We start from the raw sequence: 17,536 nt of genomic DNA on the forward strand, positions 1-17,536 counted from the left end.
TTGTTGCAACTGCAATTCTTACTTCTTCTTGAAATGTAGGGACGACAGTACATTCCATCACATCCATCTAGTGTACACAGGTAGGTCCATTGTGGCGGGCAGGCGAGCGGGCGGGCTGCTTTATTGGCTGTTTGCTGTTCCCCTACTCCACTCCACTATTTGACTGTTGTGCTGCATCAATCAATCAATCAATCAATCAATCAATCAATCAATCAATCAATCAATCAGTGGCTGGCTCAGGTGCAGCTCTTTAACTTACCTAAAAGGGAGGGCGGAGAGAAGACAAGGAAGGTGAATGAGGTGTTCCAATGTGAAATGCCGGAAACACAGAAACACAGACGACACACAACAAGAGGTGGCAATCTATTCATTAATTGCATTTAATCAATGAGCTCATTATCACTCATGCATTGTCCAACAGGTGTTGAAATAATGGGATTAAAAGGGGAGATCCCTTCAGAAAGACAGAAACAATAGCAAAGACAAAAAACACTTTTGGAATCTGCTTTTAGTCAACACATAAGGAAAGGGTGCACCGGTCCTGGAAATACTGCAATACCAGGTCAATGCGTGGAGTGGACAGAGCAAGCTCTATTTCCATCTCCCTGTTCTAAAAATCCATTTAATATATGGTCCCCAGATAGGGGACGTATCAGATATTAAACTGATAAGAACAGATACTACACTTGATCTTAGCCAAAAGGCCGAGAAGCGATAACCCGAACGGGCCGCGCGTTGCCCGAGCCTGCCCGATACTGCTGTTCAGCCCTTGCAGCGATTCAGCCTACTTCTAGGCAATTCCATGGGGCCCTGCAGGCTCACACACTCACAGCTACACGGGAGGTGAATAAAGGCCGGAGAGGAAGCCAGACAGGATTTGCTTCTTTTGCTTGCACCACAATGCAGTGCTGAAAGAGGAGGAATCTACATAAAAACGCCTTCCTGGCAACGCCCAAATGCCCTGCTGCCATGCAGATAAACACTGGCAGCGGCAGCAAGTGCATGCCCACAGCCACCCCTTGTTCCTTCACACCTTGTATCAGCTGTAATCCAGTCCAGTCCAGTGCTGCCTGCTGAGCAGCACTGACCAACACTGCCTGGGCCCAGGCTTTTATCTCTGAGGCCCCATTATGATGTCAGAAAGCTGGCTCTGGAATCCTGAGGGCTCCACTATGACACGTGCAAAGTTCCGTCTGAACTTTATATAAGACGGTGAGGCTCAGTCAGTCACTCAGTGTTGCCTGAGAGGGCAACACTGCAACAGCCGGCCGCCAGGCTGTCTTTTTTTTGCACAGCTAGTTGCCTCCAGGAGGCCACAAGAGGGAGACAAGGGACTGCAAAATGGAAAATAGGCATCCACCAACTTTACAGACAACTTCTCCTTGCTCCTACAACCTCCATCCTTGCACAGTTTGTTATACTTCTAGGTAACATAGTAACAAATCCAAATTGCTGCTCTCTTTGTAGGCAAGCAAGGCTTTGTTGCAACTGCAATTCTTACTTCTTCTTGAAATGTAGGGACGACAGTACATTCCATCACATCCATCTAGTGTACACAGGTAGGTCCATTGTGGCGGGCAGGCGAGCGGGCGGGCTGCTTTATTGGCTGTTTGCTGTTCCCCTACTCCACTCCACTATTTGACTGTTGTGCTGCATCAATCAATCAATCAATCAATCAATCAATCAATCAATCAATCAGTGGCTGGCTCAGGTGCAGCTCTTTAACTTACCTAAAAGGGAGGGCGGAGAGAAGACAAGGAAGGTGAATGAGGTGTTCCAATGTGAAATGCCGGAAACACAGAAACACAGACGACACACAACAAGAGGTGGCAATCTATTCATTAATTGCATTTAATCAATGAGCTCATTATCACTCATGCATTGTCCAACAGGTGTTGAAATAATGGGATTAAAAGGGGAGATCCCTTCAGAAAGACAGAAACAATAGCAAAGACAAAAAACACTTTTGGAATCTGCTTTTAGTCAACACATAAGGAAAGGGTGCACCGGTCCTGGAAATACTGCAATACCAGGTCAATGCGTGGAGTGGACAGAGCAAGCTCTATTTCCATCTCCCTGTTCTAAAAATCCATTTAATATATGGTCCCCAGATAGGGGACGTATCAGATATTAAACTGATAAGAACAGATACTACACTTGATCTTAGCCAAAAGGCCGAGAAGCGATAACCCGAACGGGCCGCGCGTTGCCCGAGCCTGCCCGATACTGCTGTTCAGCCCTTGCAGCGATTCAGCCTACTTCTAGGCAATTCCATGGGGCCCTGCAGGCTCACACACTCACAGCTACACGGGAGGTGAATAAAGGCCGGAGAGGAAGCCAGACAGGATTTGCTTCTTTTGCTTGCACCACAATGCAGTGCTGAAAGAGGAGGAATCTACATAAAAACGCCTTCCTGGCAACGCCCAAATGCCCTGCTGCCATGCAGATAAACACTGGCAGCGGCAGCAAGTGCATGCCCACAGCCACCCCTTGTTCCTTCACACCTTGTATCAGCTGTAATCCAGTCCAGTCCAGTGCTGCCTGCTGAGCAGCACTGACCAACACTGCCTGGGCCCAGGCTTTTATCTCTGAGGCCCCATTATGATGTCAGAAAGCTGGCTCTGGAATCCTGAGGGCTCCACTATGACACGTGCAAAGTTCCGTCTGAACTTTATATAAGACGGTGAGGCTCAGTCAGTCACTCAGTGTTGCCTGAGAGGGCAACACTGCAACAGCCGGCCGCCAGGCTGTCTTTTTTTTGCACAGCTAGTTGCCTCCAGGAGGCCACAAGAGGGAGACAAGGGACTGCAAAATGGAAAATAGGCATCCACCAACTTTACAGACAACTTCTCCTTGCTCCTACAACCTCCATCCTTGCACAGTTTGTTATTCTTCTAGGTAACATAGTAACAAATCCAAATTGCTGCTCTCTTTGTAGGCAAGCAAGGCTTTGTTGCAACTGCAATTCTTACTTCTTCTTGAAATGTAGGGACGACAGTACATTCCATCACATCCATCTAGTGTACACAGGTAGGTCCATTGTGGCGGGCAGGCGAGCGGGCGGGCTGCTTTATTGGCTGTTTGCTGTTCCCCTACTCCACTCCACTATTTGACTGTTGTGCTGCATCAATCAATCAATCAATCAATCAATCAATCAATCAATCAATCAATCAATCAATCAATCAATCAATCAGTGGCTGGCTCAGGTGCAGCTCTTTAACTTACCTAAAAGGGAGGGCGGAGAGAAGACAAGGAAGGTGAATGAGGTGTTCCAATGTGAAATGCCGGAAACACAGAAACACAGACGACACACAACAAGAGGTGGCAATCTATTCATTAATTGCATTTAATCAATGAGCTCATTATCACTCATGCATTGTCCAACAGGTGTTGAAATAATGGGATTAAAAGGGGAGATCCCTTCAGAAAGACAGAAACAATAGCAAAGACAAAAAACACTTTTGGAATCTGCTTTTAGTCAACACATAAGGAAAGGGTGCACCGGTCCTGGAAATACTGCAATACCAGGTCAATGCGTGGAGTGGACAGAGCAAGCTCTATTTCCATCTCCCTGTTCTAAAAATCCATTTAATATATGGTCCCCAGATAGGGGACGTATCAGATATTAAACTGATAAGAACAGATACTACACTTGATCTTAGCCAAAAGGCCGAGAAGCGATAACCCGAACGGGCCGCGCGTTGCCCGAGCCTGCCCGATACTGCTGTTCAGCCCTTGCAGCGATTCAGCCTACTTCTAGGCAATTCCATGGGGCCCTGCAGGCTCACACACTCACAGCTACACGGGAGGTGAATAAAGGCCGGAGAGGAAGCCAGACAGGATTTGCTTCTTTTGCTTGCACCACAATGCAGTGCTGAAAGAGGAGGAATCTACATAAAAACGCCTTCCTGGCAACGCCCAAATGCCCTGCTGCCATGCAGATAAACACTGGCAGCGGCAGCAAGTGCATGCCCACAGCCACCCCTTGTTCCTTCACACCTTGTATCAGCTGTAATCCAGTCCAGTCCAGTGCTGCCTGCTGAGCAGCACTGACCAACACTGCCTGGGCCCAGGCTTTTATCTCTGAGGCCCCATTATGATGTCAGAAAGCTGGCTCTGGAATCCTGAGGGCTCCACTATGACACGTGCAATGTTCCGTCTGAACTTTATATAAGACGGTGAGGCTCAGTCAGTCACTCAGTGTTGCCTGAGAGGGCAACACTGCAACAGCCGGCCGCCAGGCTGTCTTTTTTTTGCACAGCTAGTTGCCTCCAGGAGGCCACAAGAGGGAGACAAGGGACTGCAAAATGGAAAATAGGCATCCACCAACTTTACAGACAACTTCTCCTTGCTCCTACAACCTCCATCCTTGCACAGTTTGTTATTCTTCTAGGTAACATAGTAACAAATCCAAATTGCTGCTCTCTTTGTAGGCAAGCAAGGCTTTGTTGCAACTGCAATTCTTACTTCTTCTTGAAATGTAGGGACGACAGTACATTCCATCACATCCATCTAGTGTACACAGGTAGGTCCATTGTGGCGGGCAGGCGAGCGGGCGGGCTGCTTTATTGGCTGTTTGCTGTTCCCCTACTCCACTCCACTATTTGACTGTTGTGCTGCATCAATCAATCAATCAATCAATCAATCAATCAATCAATCAATGGCTGGCTCAGGTGCAGCTCTTTAACTTACCTAAAAGGGAGGGCGGAGAGAAGACAAGGAAGGTGAATGAGGTGTTCCAATGTGAAATGCCGGAAACACAGAAACACAGACGACACACAACAAGAGGTGGCAATCTATTCATTAATTGCATTTAATCAATGAGCTCATTATCACTCATGCATTGTCCAACAGGTGTTGAAATAATGGGATTAAAAGGGGAGATCCCTTCAGAAAGACAGAAACAATAGCAAAGACAAAAAACACTTTTGGAATCTGCTTTTAGTCAACACATAAGGAAAGGGTGCACCGGTCCTGGAAATACTGCAATACCAGGTCAATGCGTGGAGTGGACAGAGCAAGCTCTATTTCCATCTCCCTGTTCTAAAAATCCATTTAATATATGGTCCCCAGATAGGGGACGTATCAGATATTAAACTGATAAGAACAGATACTACACTTGATCTTAGCCAAAAGGCCGAGAAGCGATAACCCGAACGGGCCGCGCGTTGCCCGAGCCTGCCCGATACTGCTGTTCAGCCCTTGCAGCGATTCAGCCTACTTCTAGGCAATTCCATGGGGCCCTGCAGGCTCACACACTCACAGCTACACGGGAGGTGAATAAAGGCCGGAGAGGAAGCCAGACAGGATTTGCTTCTTTTGCTTGCACCACAATGCAGTGCTGAAAGAGGAGGAATCTACATAAAAACACCTTCCTGGCAACGCCCAAATGCCCTGCTGCCATGCAGATAAACACTGGCAGCGGCAGCAAGTGCATGCCCACAGCCACCCCTTGTTCCTTCACACCTTGTATCAGCTGTAATCCAGTCCAGTCCAGTGCTGCCTGCTGAGCAGCACTGACCAACACTGCCTGGGCCCAGGCTTTTATCTCTGAGGCCCCATTATGATGTCAGAAAGCTGGCTCTGGAATCCTGAGGGCTCCACTATGACACGTGCAAAGTTCCGTCTGAACTTTATATAAGACGGTGAGGCTCAGTCAGTCACTCAGTGTTGCCTGAGAGGGCAACACTGCAACAGCCGGCCGCCAGGCTGTCTTTTTTTTGCACAGCTAGTTGCCTCCAGGAGGCCACAAGAGGGAGACAAGGGACTGCAAAATGGAAAATAGGCATCCACCAACTTTACAGACAACTTCTCCTTGCTCCTACAACCTCCATCCTTGCACAGTTTGTTATTCTTCTAGGTAACATAGTAACAAATCCAAATTGCTGCTCTCTTTGTAGGCAAGCAAGGCTTTGTTGCAACTGCAATTCTTACTTCTTCTTGAAATGTAGGGACGACAGTACATTCCATCACATCCATCTAGTGTACACAGGTAGGTCCATTGTGGCGGGCAGGCGAGCGGGCGGGCTGCTTTATTGGCTGTTTGCTGTTCCCCTACTCCACTCCACTATTTGACTGTTGTGCTGCATCAATCAATCAATCAATCAATCAATCAATCAATCAATCAATCAATCAATCAATCAGTGGCTGGCTCAGGTGCAGCTCTTTAACTTACCTAAAAGGGAGGGCGGAGAGAAGACAAGGAAGGTGAATGAGGTGTTCCAATGTGAAATGCCGGAAACACAGAAACACAGACGACACACAACAAGAGGTGGCAATCTATTCATTAATTGCATTTAATCAATGAGCTCATTATCACTCATGCATTGTCCAACAGGTGTTGAAATAATGGGATTAAAAGGGGAGATCCCTTCAGAAAGACAGAAACAATAGCAAAGACAAAAAACACTTTTGGAATCTGCTTTTAGTCAACACATAAGGAAAGGGTGCACCGGTCCTGGAAATACTGCAATACCAGGTCAATGCGTGGAGTGGACAGAGCAAGCTCTATTTCCATCTCCCTGTTCTAAAAATCCATTTAATATATGGTCCCCAGATAGGGGACGTATCAGATATTAAACTGATAAGAACAGATACTACACTTGATCTTAGCCAAAAGGCCGAGAAGCGATAACCCGAACGGGCCGCGCGTTGCCCGAGCCTGCCCGATACTGCTGTTCAGCCCTTGCAGCGATTCAGCCTACTTCTAGGCAATTCCATGGGGCCCTGCAGGCTCACACACTCACAGCTACACGGGAGGTGAATAAAGGCCGGAGAGGAAGCCAGACAGGATTTGCTTCTTTTGCTTGCACCACAATGCAGTGCTGAAAGAGGAGGAATCTACATAAAAACGCCTTCCTGGCAACGCCCAAATGCCCTGCTGCCATGCAGATAAACACTGGCAGCGGCAGCAAGTGCATGCCCACAGCCACCCCTTGTTCCTTCACACCTTGTATCAGCTGTAATCCAGTCCAGTCCAGTGCTGCCTGCTGAGCAGCACTGACCAACACTGCCTGGGCCCAGGCTTTTATCTCTGAGGCCCCATTATGATGTCAGAAAGCTGGCTCTGGAATCCTGAGGGCTCCACTATGACACGTGCAAAGTTCCGTCTGAACTTTATATAAGACGGTGAGGCTCAGTCAGTCACTCAGTGTTGCCTGAGAGGGCAACACTGCAACAGCCGGCCGCCAGGCTGTCTTTTTTTTGCACAGCTAGTTGCCTCCAGGAGGCCACAAGAGGGAGACAAGGGACTGCAAAATGGAAAATAGGCATCCACCAACTTTACAGACAACTTCTCCTTGCTCCTACAACCTCCATCCTTGCACAGTTTGTTATACTTCTAGGTAACATAGTAACAAATCCAAATTGCTGCTCTCTTTGTAGGCAAGCAAGGCTTTGTTGCAACTGCAATTCTTACTTCTTCTTGAAATGTAGGGACGACAGTACATTCCATCACATCCATCTAGTGTACACAGGTAGGTCCATTGTGGCGGGCAGGCGAGCGGGCGGGCTGCTTTATTGGCTGTTTGCTGTTCCCCTACTCCACTCCACTATTTGACTGTTGTGCTGCATCAATCAATCAATCAATCAATCAATCAATCAATCAATCAATCAATCAGTGGCTGGCTCAGGTGCAGCTCTTTAACTTACCTAAAAGGGAGGGCGGAGAGAAGACAAGGAAGGTGAATGAGGTGTTCCAATGTGAAATGCCGGAAACACAGAAACACAGACGACACACAACAAGAGGTGGCAATCTATTCATTAATTGCATTTAATCAATGAGCTCATTATCACTCATGCATTGTCCAACAGGTGTTGAAATAATGGGATTAAAAGGGGAGATCCCTTCAGAAAGACAGAAACAATAGCAAAGACAAAAAACACTTTTGGAATCTGCTTTTAGTCAACACATAAGGAAAGGGTGCACCGGTCCTGGAAATACTGCAATACCAGGTCAATGCGTGGAGTGGACAGAGCAAGCTCTATTTCCATCTCCCTGTTCTAAAAATCCATTTAATATATGGTCCCCAGATAGGGGACGTATCAGATATTAAACTGATAAGAACAGATACTACACTTGATCTTAGCCAAAAGGCCGAGAAGCGATAACCCGAACGGGCCGCGCGTTGCCCGAGCCTGCCCGATACTGCTGTTCAGCCCTTGCAGCGATTCAGCCTATTTCTAGGCAATTCCATGGGGCCCTGCAGGCTCACACACTCACAGCTACACGGGAGGTGAATAAAGGCCGGAGAGGAAGCCAGACAGGATTTGCTTCTTTTGCTTGCACCACAATGCAGTGCTGAAAGAGGAGGAATCTACATAAAAACGCCTTCCTGGCAACGCCCAAATGCCCTGCTGCCATGCAGATAAACACTGGCAGCGGCAGCAAGTGCATGCCCACAGCCACCCCTTGTTCCTTCACACCTTGTATCAGCTGTAATCCAGTCCAGTCCAGTGCTGCCTGCTGAGCAGCACTGACCAACACTGCCTGGGCCCAGGCTTTTATCTCTGAGGCCCCATTATGATGTCAGAAAGCTGGCTCTGGAATCCTGAGGGCTCCACTATGACACGTGCAAAGTTCCGTCTGAACTTTATATAAGACGGTGAGGCTCAGTCAGTCACTCAGTGTTGCCTGAGAGGGCAACACTGCAACAGCCGGCCGCCAGGCTGTCTTTTTTTTGCACAGCTAGTTGCCTCCAGGAGGCCACAAGAGGGAGACAAGGGACTGCAAAATGGAAAATAGGCATCCACCAACTTTACAGACAACTTCTCCTTGCTCCTACAACCTCCATCCTTGCACAGTTTGTTATTCTTCTAGGTAACATAGTAACAAATCCAAATTGCTGCTCTCTTTGTAGGCAAGCAAGGCTTTGTTGCAACTGCAATTCTTACTTCTTCTTGAAATGTAGGGACGACAGTACATTCCATCACATCCATCTAGTGTAACACAGGTAGGTCCATTGTGGCGGGCAGGCGAGCGGGCGGGCTGCTTTATTGGCTGTTTGCTGTTCCCCTACTCCACTCCACTATTTGACTGTTGTGCTGCATCAATCAATCAATCAATCAATCAATCAATCAATCAATCAATCAATCAATCAATCAGTGGCTGGCTCAGGTGCAGCTCTTTAACTTACCTAAAAGGGAGGGCGGAGAGAAGACAAGGAAGGTGAATGAGGTGTTCCAATGTGAAATGCCGGAAACACAGAAACACAGACGACACACAACAAGAGGTGGCAATCTATTCATTAATTGCATTTAATCAATGAGCTCATTATCACTCATGCATTGTCCAACAGGTGTTGAAATAATGGGATTAAAAGGGGAGATCCCTTCAGAAAGACAGAAACAATAGCAAAGACAAAAAACACTTTTGGAATCTGCTTTTAGTCAACACATAAGGAAAGGGTGCACCGGTCCTGGAAATACTGCAATACCAGGTCAATGCGTGGAGTGTGCGTGGAGTGGACAGAGCAAGCTCTATTTCCATCTCCCTGTTCTAAAAATCCATTTAATATATGGTCCCCAGATAGGGGACGTATCAGATATTAAACTGATAAGAACAGATACTACACTTGATCTTAGCCAAAAGGCCGAGAAGCGATAACCCGAACGGGCCGCGCGTTGCCCGAGCCTGCCCGATACTGCTGTTCAGCCCTTGCAGCGATTCAGCCTACTTCTAGGCAATTCCATGGGGCCCTGCAGGCTCACACACTCACAGCTACACGGGAGGTGAATAAAGGCCGGAGAGGAAGCCAGACAGGATTTGCTTCTTTTGCTTGCACCACAATGCAGTGCTGAAAGAGGAGGAATCTACATAAAAACGCCTTCCTGGCAACGCCCAAATGCCCTGCTGCCATGCAGATAAACACTGGCAGCGGCAGCAAGTGCATGCCCACAGCCACCCCTTGTTCCTTCACACCTTGTATCAGCTGTAATCCAGTCCAGTCCAGTGCTGCCTGCTGAGCAGCACTGACCAACACTGCCTGGGCCCAGGCTTTTATCTCTGAGGCCCCATTATGATGTCAGAAAGCTGGCTCTGGAATCCTGAGGGCTCCACTATGACACGTGCAAAGTTCCGTCTGAACTTTATATAAGACGGTGAGGCTCAGTCAGTCACTCAGTGTTGCCTGAGAGGGCAACACTGCAACAGCCGGCCGCCAGGCTGTCTTTTTTTTGCACAGCTAGTTGCCTCCAGGAGGCCACAAGAGGGAGACAAGGGACTGCAAAATGGAAAATAGGCATCCACCAACTTTACAGACAACTTCTCCTTGCTCCTACAACCTCCATCCTTGCACAGTTTGTTATTCTTCTAGGTAACATAGTAACAAATCCAAATTGCTGCTCTCTTTGTAGGCAAGCAAGGCTTTGTTGCAACTGCAATTCTTACTTCTTCTTGAAATGTAGGGACGACAGTACATTCCATCACATCCATCTAGTGTACACAGGTAGGTCCATTGTGGCGGGCAGGCGAGCGGGCGGGCTGCTTTATTGGCTGTTTGCTGTTCCCCTACTCCACTCCACTATTTGACTGTTGTGCTGCATCAATCAATCAATCAATCAATCAATCAATCAATCAATCAATCAGTGGCTGGCTCAGGTGCAGCTCTTTAACTTACCTAAAAGGGAGGGCGGAGAGAAGACAAGGAAGGTGAATGAGGTGTTCCAATGTGAAATGCCGGAAACACAGAAACACAGACGACACACAACAAGAGGTGGCAATCTATTCATTAATTGCATTTAATCAATGAGCTCATTATCACTCATGCATTGTCCAACAGGTGTTGAAATAATGGGATTAAAAGGGGAGATCCCTTCAGAAAGACAGAAACAATAGCAAAGACAAAAAACACTTTTGGAATCTGCTTTTAGTCAACACATAAGGAAAGGGTGCACCGGTCCTGGAAATACTGCAATACCAGGTCAATGCGTGGAGTGGACAGAGCAAGCTCTATTTCCATCTCCCTGTTCTAAAAATCCATTTAATATATGGTCCCCAGATAGGGGACGTATCAGATATTAAACTGATAAGAACAGATACTACACTTGATCTTAGCCAAAAGGCCGAGAAGCGATAACCCGAACGGGCCGCGCGTTGCCCGAGCCTGCCCGATACTGCTGTTCAGCCCTTGCAGCGATTCAGCCTACTTCTAGGCAATTCCATGGGGCCCTGCAGGCTCACACACTCACAGCTACACGGGAGGTGAATAAAGGCCGGAGAGGAAGCCAGACAGGATTTGCTTCTTTTGCTTGCACCACAATGCAGTGCTGAAAGAGGAGGAATCTACATAAAAACGCCTTCCTGGCAACGCCCAAATGCCCTGCTGCCATGCAGATAAACACTGGCAGCGGCAGCAAGTGCATGCCCACAGCCACCCCTTGTTCCTTCACACCTTGTATCAGCTGTAATCCAGTCCAGTCCAGTGCTGCCTGCTGAGCAGCACTGACCAACACTGCCTGGGCCCAGGCTTTTATCTCTGAGGCCCCATTATGATGTCAGAAAGCTGGCTCTGGAATCCTGAGGGCTCCACTATGACACGTGCAAAGTTCCGTCTGAACTTTATATAAGACGGTGAGGCTCAGTCAGTCACTCAGTGTTGCCTGAGAGGGCAACACTGCAACAGCCGGCCGCCAGGCTGTCTTTTTTTTGCACAGCTAGTTGCCTCCAGGAGGCCACAAGAGGGGCCACAAGAGGGAGACAAGGGACTGCAAAATGGAAAATAGGCATCCACCAACTTTACAGACAACTTCTCCTTGCTCCTACAACCTCCATCCTTGCACAGTTTGTTATTCTTCTAGGTAACATAGTAACAAATCCAAATTGCTGCTCTCTTTGTAGGCAAGCAAGGCTTTGTTGCAACTGCAATTCTTACTTCTTCTTGAAATGTAGGGACGACAGTACATTCCATCACATCCATCTAGTGTACACAGGTAGGTCCATTGTGGCGGGCAGGCGAGCGGGCGGGCTGCTTTATTGGCTGTTTGCTGTTCCCCTACTCCACTCCACTATTTGACTGTTGTGCTGCATCAATCAATCAATCAATCAATCAATCAATCAATCAATCAATCAATCAATCAATCAGTGGCTGGCTCAGGTGCAGCTCTTTAACTTACCTAAAAGGGAGGGCGGAGAGAAGACAAGGAAGGTGAATGAGGTGTTCCAATGTGAAATGCCGGAAACACAGAAACACAGACGACACACAACAAGAGGTGGCAATCTATTCATTAATTGCATTTAATCAATGAGCTCATTATCACTCATGCATTGTCCAACAGGTGTTGAAATAATGGGATTAAAAGGGGAGATCCCTTCAGAAAGACAGAAACAATAGCAAAGACAAAAAACACTTTTGGAATCTGCTTTTAGTCAACACATAAGGAAAGGGTGCACCGGTCCTGGAAATACTGCAATACCAGGTCAATGCGTGGAGTGGACAGAGCAAGCTCTATTTCCATCTCCCTGTTCTAAAAATCCATTTAATATATGGTCCCCAGATAGGGGACGTATCAGATATTAAACTGATAAGAACAGATACTACACTTGATCTTAGCCAAAAGGCCGAGAAGCGATAACCCGAACGGGCCGCGCGTTGCCCGAGCCTGCCCGATACTGCTGTTCAGCCCTTGCAGCGATTCAGCCTACTTCTAGGCAATTCCATGGGGCCCTGCAGGCTCACACACTCACAGCTACACGGGAGGTGAATAAAGGCCGGAGAGGAAGCCAGACAGGATTTGCTTCTTTTGCTTGCACCACAATGCAGTGCTGAAAGAGGAGGAATCTACATAAAAACGCCTTCCTGGCAACGCCCAAATGCCCTGCTGCCATGCAGATAAACACTGGCAGCGGCAGCAAGTGCATGCCCACAGCCACCCCTTGTTCCTTCACACCTTGTATCAGCTGTAATCCAGTCCAGTCCAGTGCTGCCTGCTGAGCAGCACTGACCAACACTGCCTGGGCCCAGGCTTTTATCTCTGAGGCCCCATTATGATGTCAGAAAGCTGGCTCTGGAATCCTGAGGGCTCCACTATGACACGTGCAAAGTTCCGTCTGAACTTTATATAAGACGGTGAGGCTCAGTCAGTCACTCAGTGTTGCCTGAGAGGGCAACACTGCAACAGCCGGCCGCCAGGCTGTCTTTTTTTTGCACAGCTAGTTGCCTCCAGGAGGCCACAAGAGGGAGACAAGGGACTGCAAAATGGAAAATAGGCATCCACCAACTTTACAGACAACTTCTCCTTGCTCCTACAACCTCCATCCTTGCACAGTTTGTTATTCTTCTAGGTAACATAGTAACAAATCCAAATTGCTGCTCTCTTTGTAGGCAAGCAAGGCTTTGTTGCAACTGCAATTCTTACTTCTTCTTGAAATGTAGGGACGACAGTACATTCCATCACATCCATCTAGTGTACACAGGTAGGTCCATTGTGGCGGGCAGGCGAGCGGGCGGGCTGCTTTATTGGCTGTTTGCTGTTCCCCTACTCCACTCCACTATTTGACTGTTGTGCTGCATCAATCAATCAATCAATCAATCAATCAATCAATCAATCAATCAATCAATCAATCAATCAGTGGCTGGCTCAGGTGCAGCTCTTTAACTTACCTAAAAGGGAGGGCGTAGAGAAGACAAGGAAGGTGAATGAGGTGTTCCAATGTGAAATGCCGGAAACACAGAAACACAGACGACACACAACAAGAGGTGGCAATCTATTCATTAATTGCATTTAATCAATGAGCTCATTATCACTCATGCATTGTCCAACAGGTGTTGAAATAATGGGATTAAAAGGGGAGATCCCTTCAGAAAGACAGAAACAATAGCAAAGACAAAAAACACTTTTGGAATCTGCTTTTAGTCAACACATAAGGAAAGGGTGCACCGGTCCTGGAAATACTGCAATACCAGGTCAATGCGTGGAGTGGACAGAGCAAGCTCTATTTCCATCTCCCTGTTCTAAAAATCCATTTAATATATGGTCCCCAGATAGGGGACGTATCAGATATTAAACTGATAAGAACAGATACTACACTTGATCTTAGCCAAAAGGCCGAGAAGCGATAACCCGAACGGGCCGCGCGTTGCCCGAGCCTGCCCGATACTGCTGTTCAGCCCTTGCAGCGATTCAGCCTACTTCTAGGCAATTCCATGGGGCCCTGCAGGCTCACACACTCACAGCTACACGGGAGGTGAATAAAGGCCGGAGAGGAAGCCAGACAGGATTTGCTTCTTTTGCTTGCACCACAATGCAGTGCTGAAAGAGGAGGAATCTACATAAAAACGCCTTCCTGGCAACGCCCAAATGCCCTGCTGCCATGCAGATAAACACTGGCAGCGGCAGCAAGTGCATGCCCACAGCCACCCCTTGTTCCTTCACACCTTGTATCAGCTGTAATCCAGTCCAGTCCAGTGCTGCCTGCTGAGCAGCACTGACCAACACTGCCTGGGCCCAGGCTTTTATCTCTGAGGCCCCATTATGATGTCAGAAAGCTGGCTCTGGAATCCTGAGGGCTCCACTATGACACGTGCAAAGTTCCGTCTGAACTTTATATAAGACGGTGAGGCTCAGTCAGTCACTCAGTGTTGCCTGAGAGGGCAACACTGCAACAGCCGGCCGCCAGGCTGTCTTTTTTTTGCACAGCTAGTTGCCTCCAGGAGGCCACAAGAGGGAGACAAGGGACTGCAAAATGGAAAATAGGCATCCACCAACTTTACAGACAACTTCTCCTTGCTCCTACAACCTCCATCCTTGCACAGTTTGTTATTCTTCTAGGTAACATAGTAACAAATCCAAATTGCTGCTCTCTTTGTAGGCAAGCAAGGCTTTGTTGCAACTGCAATTCTTACTTCTTCTTGAAATGTAGGGACGACAGTACATTCCATCACATCCATCTAGTGTACACAGGTAGGTCCATTGTGGCGGGCAGGCGAGCGGGCGGGCTGCTTTATTGGCTGTTTGCTGTTCCCCTACTCCACTCCACTATTTGACTGTTGTGCTGCATCAATCAATCAATCAATCAATCAATCAATCAATCAATAAATCAGTGGCTGGCTCAGGTGCAGCTCTTTAACTTACCTAAAAGGGAGGGCGGAGAGAAGACAAGGAAGGTGAATGAGGTGTTCCAATGTGAAATGCCGGAAACACAGAAACACAGACGACACACAACAAGAGGTGGCAATCTATTCATTAATTGCATTTAATCAATGAGCTCATTATCACTCATGCATTGTCCAACAGGTGTTGAAATAATGGGATTAAAAGGGGAGATCCCTTCAGAAAGACAGAAACAATAGCAAAGACAAAAAACACTTTTGGAATCTGCTTTTAGTCAACACATAAGGAAAGGGTGCACCGGTCCTGGAAATACTGCAATACCAGGTCAATGCGTGGAGTGGACAGAGCAAGCTCTATTTCCATCTCCCTGTTCTAAAAATCCATTTAATATATGGTCCCCAGATAGGGGACGTATCAGATATTAAACTGATAAGAACAGATACTACACTTGATCTTAGCCAAAAGGCCGAGAAGCGATAACCCGAACGGGCCACGCGTTGCCCGAGCCTGCCCGATACTGCTGTTCAGCCCTTGCAGCGATTCAGCCTACTTCTAGGCAATTCCATGGGGCCCTGCAGGCTCACACACTCACAGCTACACGGGAGGTGAATAAAGGCCGGAGAGGAAGCCAGACAGGATTTGCTTCTTTTGCTTGCACCACAATGCAGTGCTGAAAGAGGAGGAATCTACATAAAAACGCCTTCCTGGCAACGCCCAAATGCCCTGCTGCCATGCAGATAAACACTGGCAGCGGCAGCAAGTGCATGCCCACAGCCACCCCTTGTTCCTTCACACCTTGTATCAGCTGTAATCCAGTCCAGTCCAGTGCTGCCTGCTGAGCAGCACTGACCAACACTGCCTGGGCCCAGGCTTTTATCTCTGAGGCCCCATTATGATGTCAGAAAGCTGGCTCTGGAATCCTGAGGGCTCCACTATGACACGTGCAAAGTTCCGTCTGAACTTTATATAAGACGGTGAGGCTCAGTCAGTCACTCAGTGTTGCCTGAGAGGGCAACACTGCAACAGCCGGCCGCCAGGCTGTCTTTTTTTTGCACAGCTAGTTGCCTCCAGGAGGCCACAAGAGGGAGACAAGGGACTGCAAAATGGAAAATAGGCATCCACCAACTTTACAGACAACTTCTCCTTGCTCCTACAACCTCCATCCTTGCACAGTTTGTTATTCTTCTAGGTAACATAGTAACAAATCCAAATTGCTGCTCTCTTTGTAGGCAAGCAAGGCTTTGTTGCAACTGCAATTCTTACTTCTTCTTGAAATGTAGGGACGACAGTACATTCCATCACATCCATCTAGTGTACACAGGTAGGTCCATTGTGGCGGGCAGGCGAGCGGGCGGGCTGCTTTATTGGCTGTTTGCTGTTCCCCTACTCCACTCCACTATTTGACTGTTGTGCTGCATCAATCAATCAATCAATCAATCAATCAATCAATCAATCAATCAATCAATCAATCAATCAAGTGGCTGGCTCAGGTGCAGCTCTTTAACTTACCTAAAAGGGAGGGCGGAGAGAAGACAAGGAAGGTGAATGAGGTGTTCCAATGTGAAATGCCGGAAACACAGAAACACAGACGACACACAACAAGAGGTGGCAATCTATTCATTAATTGCATTTAATCAATGAGCTCATTATCACTCATGCATTGTCCAACAGGTGTTGAAATAATGGGATTAAAAGGGGAGATCCCTTCAGAAAGACAGAAACAATAGCAAAGACAAAAAACACTTTTGGAATCTGCTTTTAGTCAACACATAAGGAAAGGGTGCACCGGTCCTGGAAATACTGCAATACCAGGTCAATGCGTGGAGTGGACAGAGCAAGCTCTATTTCCATCTCCCTGTTCTAAAAATCCATTTAATATATGGTCCCCAGATAGGGGACGTATCAGATATTAAACTGATAAGAACAGATACTACACTTGATCTTAGCCAAAAGGCCGAGAAGCGATAACCCGAACGGGCCGCGCGTTGCCCGAGCCTGCCCGATACTGCTGTTCAGCCCTTGCAGCGATTCAGCCTACTTCTAGGCAATTCCATGGGGCCCTGCAGGCTCACACACTCACAGCTACACGGGAGGTGAATAAAGGCCGGAGAGGAAGCCAGACAGGATTTGCTTCTTTTGCTTGCACCACAATGCAGTGCTGAAAGAGGAGGAATCTACATAAAAACGCCTTCCTGGCAACGCCCAAATGCCCTGCTGCCATGCAGATAAACACTGGCAGCGGCAGCAAGTGCATGCCCACAGCCACCCCTTGTTCCTTCACACCTTGTATCAGCTGTAATCCAGTCCAGTCCAGTGCTGCCTGCTGAGCAGCACTGACCAACACTGCCTGGGCCCAGGCTTTTATCTCTGAGGCCCCATTATGATGTCAGAAAGCTGGCTCTGGAATCCTGAGGGCTCCACTATGACACGTGCAAAGTTCCGTCTGAACTTTATATAAGACGGTGAGGCTCAGTCAGTCACTCAGTGT

The 17,536-nt window shown here is 47.8% G+C and overlaps 11 non-coding genes and 1 pseudogene across 11 annotated transcripts; all 12 read right to left on the reverse strand.

The window, feature by feature from the left end:
* Positions 1-525: 525 nt before the first annotated feature.
* On the reverse strand, positions 526-716 carry LOC142722260 (U2 spliceosomal RNA). The gene has a single exon (XR_012874576.1). It is a non-coding gene; the product is annotated as a U2 spliceosomal RNA (small nuclear RNA).
* A 1,280-nt stretch (positions 717-1,996) lies between these two features.
* On the reverse strand, positions 1,997-2,187 carry LOC142722261 (U2 spliceosomal RNA). The gene has a single exon (XR_012874578.1). It is a non-coding gene; the product is annotated as a U2 spliceosomal RNA (small nuclear RNA).
* A 1,304-nt stretch (positions 2,188-3,491) lies between these two features.
* Positions 3,492-3,682, reverse strand: LOC142722262 (U2 spliceosomal RNA). Its single transcript, XR_012874579.1, has one exon. It is a non-coding gene; the product is annotated as a U2 spliceosomal RNA (small nuclear RNA).
* Positions 3,683-4,958: 1,276 nt separating this feature from the next.
* On the reverse strand, positions 4,959-5,149 carry LOC142722263 (U2 spliceosomal RNA). The gene has a single exon (XR_012874580.1). It is a non-coding gene; the product is annotated as a U2 spliceosomal RNA (small nuclear RNA).
* A 1,292-nt stretch (positions 5,150-6,441) lies between these two features.
* On the reverse strand, positions 6,442-6,632 carry LOC142722265 (U2 spliceosomal RNA). The gene has a single exon (XR_012874582.1). It is a non-coding gene; the product is annotated as a U2 spliceosomal RNA (small nuclear RNA).
* Positions 6,633-7,916: 1,284 nt separating this feature from the next.
* LOC142722266 (U2 spliceosomal RNA) lies at positions 7,917-8,107 on the reverse strand. The gene has a single exon (XR_012874583.1). It is a non-coding gene; the product is annotated as a U2 spliceosomal RNA (small nuclear RNA).
* A 1,293-nt stretch (positions 8,108-9,400) lies between these two features.
* Positions 9,401-9,602, reverse strand: LOC142722330 (U2 spliceosomal RNA; annotated as a pseudogene).
* Positions 9,603-10,882: 1,280 nt separating this feature from the next.
* LOC142722268 (U2 spliceosomal RNA) lies at positions 10,883-11,073 on the reverse strand. Its single transcript, XR_012874584.1, has one exon. It is a non-coding gene; the product is annotated as a U2 spliceosomal RNA (small nuclear RNA).
* Positions 11,074-12,377: 1,304 nt separating this feature from the next.
* LOC142722269 (U2 spliceosomal RNA) lies at positions 12,378-12,568 on the reverse strand. Its single transcript, XR_012874585.1, has one exon. It is a non-coding gene; the product is annotated as a U2 spliceosomal RNA (small nuclear RNA).
* Positions 12,569-13,864: 1,296 nt separating this feature from the next.
* On the reverse strand, positions 13,865-14,055 carry LOC142722270 (U2 spliceosomal RNA). Its single transcript, XR_012874586.1, has one exon. It is a non-coding gene; the product is annotated as a U2 spliceosomal RNA (small nuclear RNA).
* A 1,280-nt stretch (positions 14,056-15,335) lies between these two features.
* LOC142722271 (U2 spliceosomal RNA) lies at positions 15,336-15,526 on the reverse strand. The gene has a single exon (XR_012874587.1). It is a non-coding gene; the product is annotated as a U2 spliceosomal RNA (small nuclear RNA).
* Positions 15,527-16,823: 1,297 nt separating this feature from the next.
* Positions 16,824-17,014, reverse strand: LOC142722272 (U2 spliceosomal RNA). The gene has a single exon (XR_012874589.1). It is a non-coding gene; the product is annotated as a U2 spliceosomal RNA (small nuclear RNA).
* Between the last annotated feature and the right edge of the window lie 522 nt (positions 17,015-17,536).

The sequence above is a fragment of the Rhinoderma darwinii genome, unplaced genomic scaffold (genome assembly GCF_050947455.1).
Source record: "Rhinoderma darwinii isolate aRhiDar2 unplaced genomic scaffold, aRhiDar2.hap1 Scaffold_533, whole genome shotgun sequence".
Classification (NCBI taxonomy): Eukaryota; Metazoa; Chordata; class Amphibia; order Anura; family Rhinodermatidae; genus Rhinoderma; species Rhinoderma darwinii.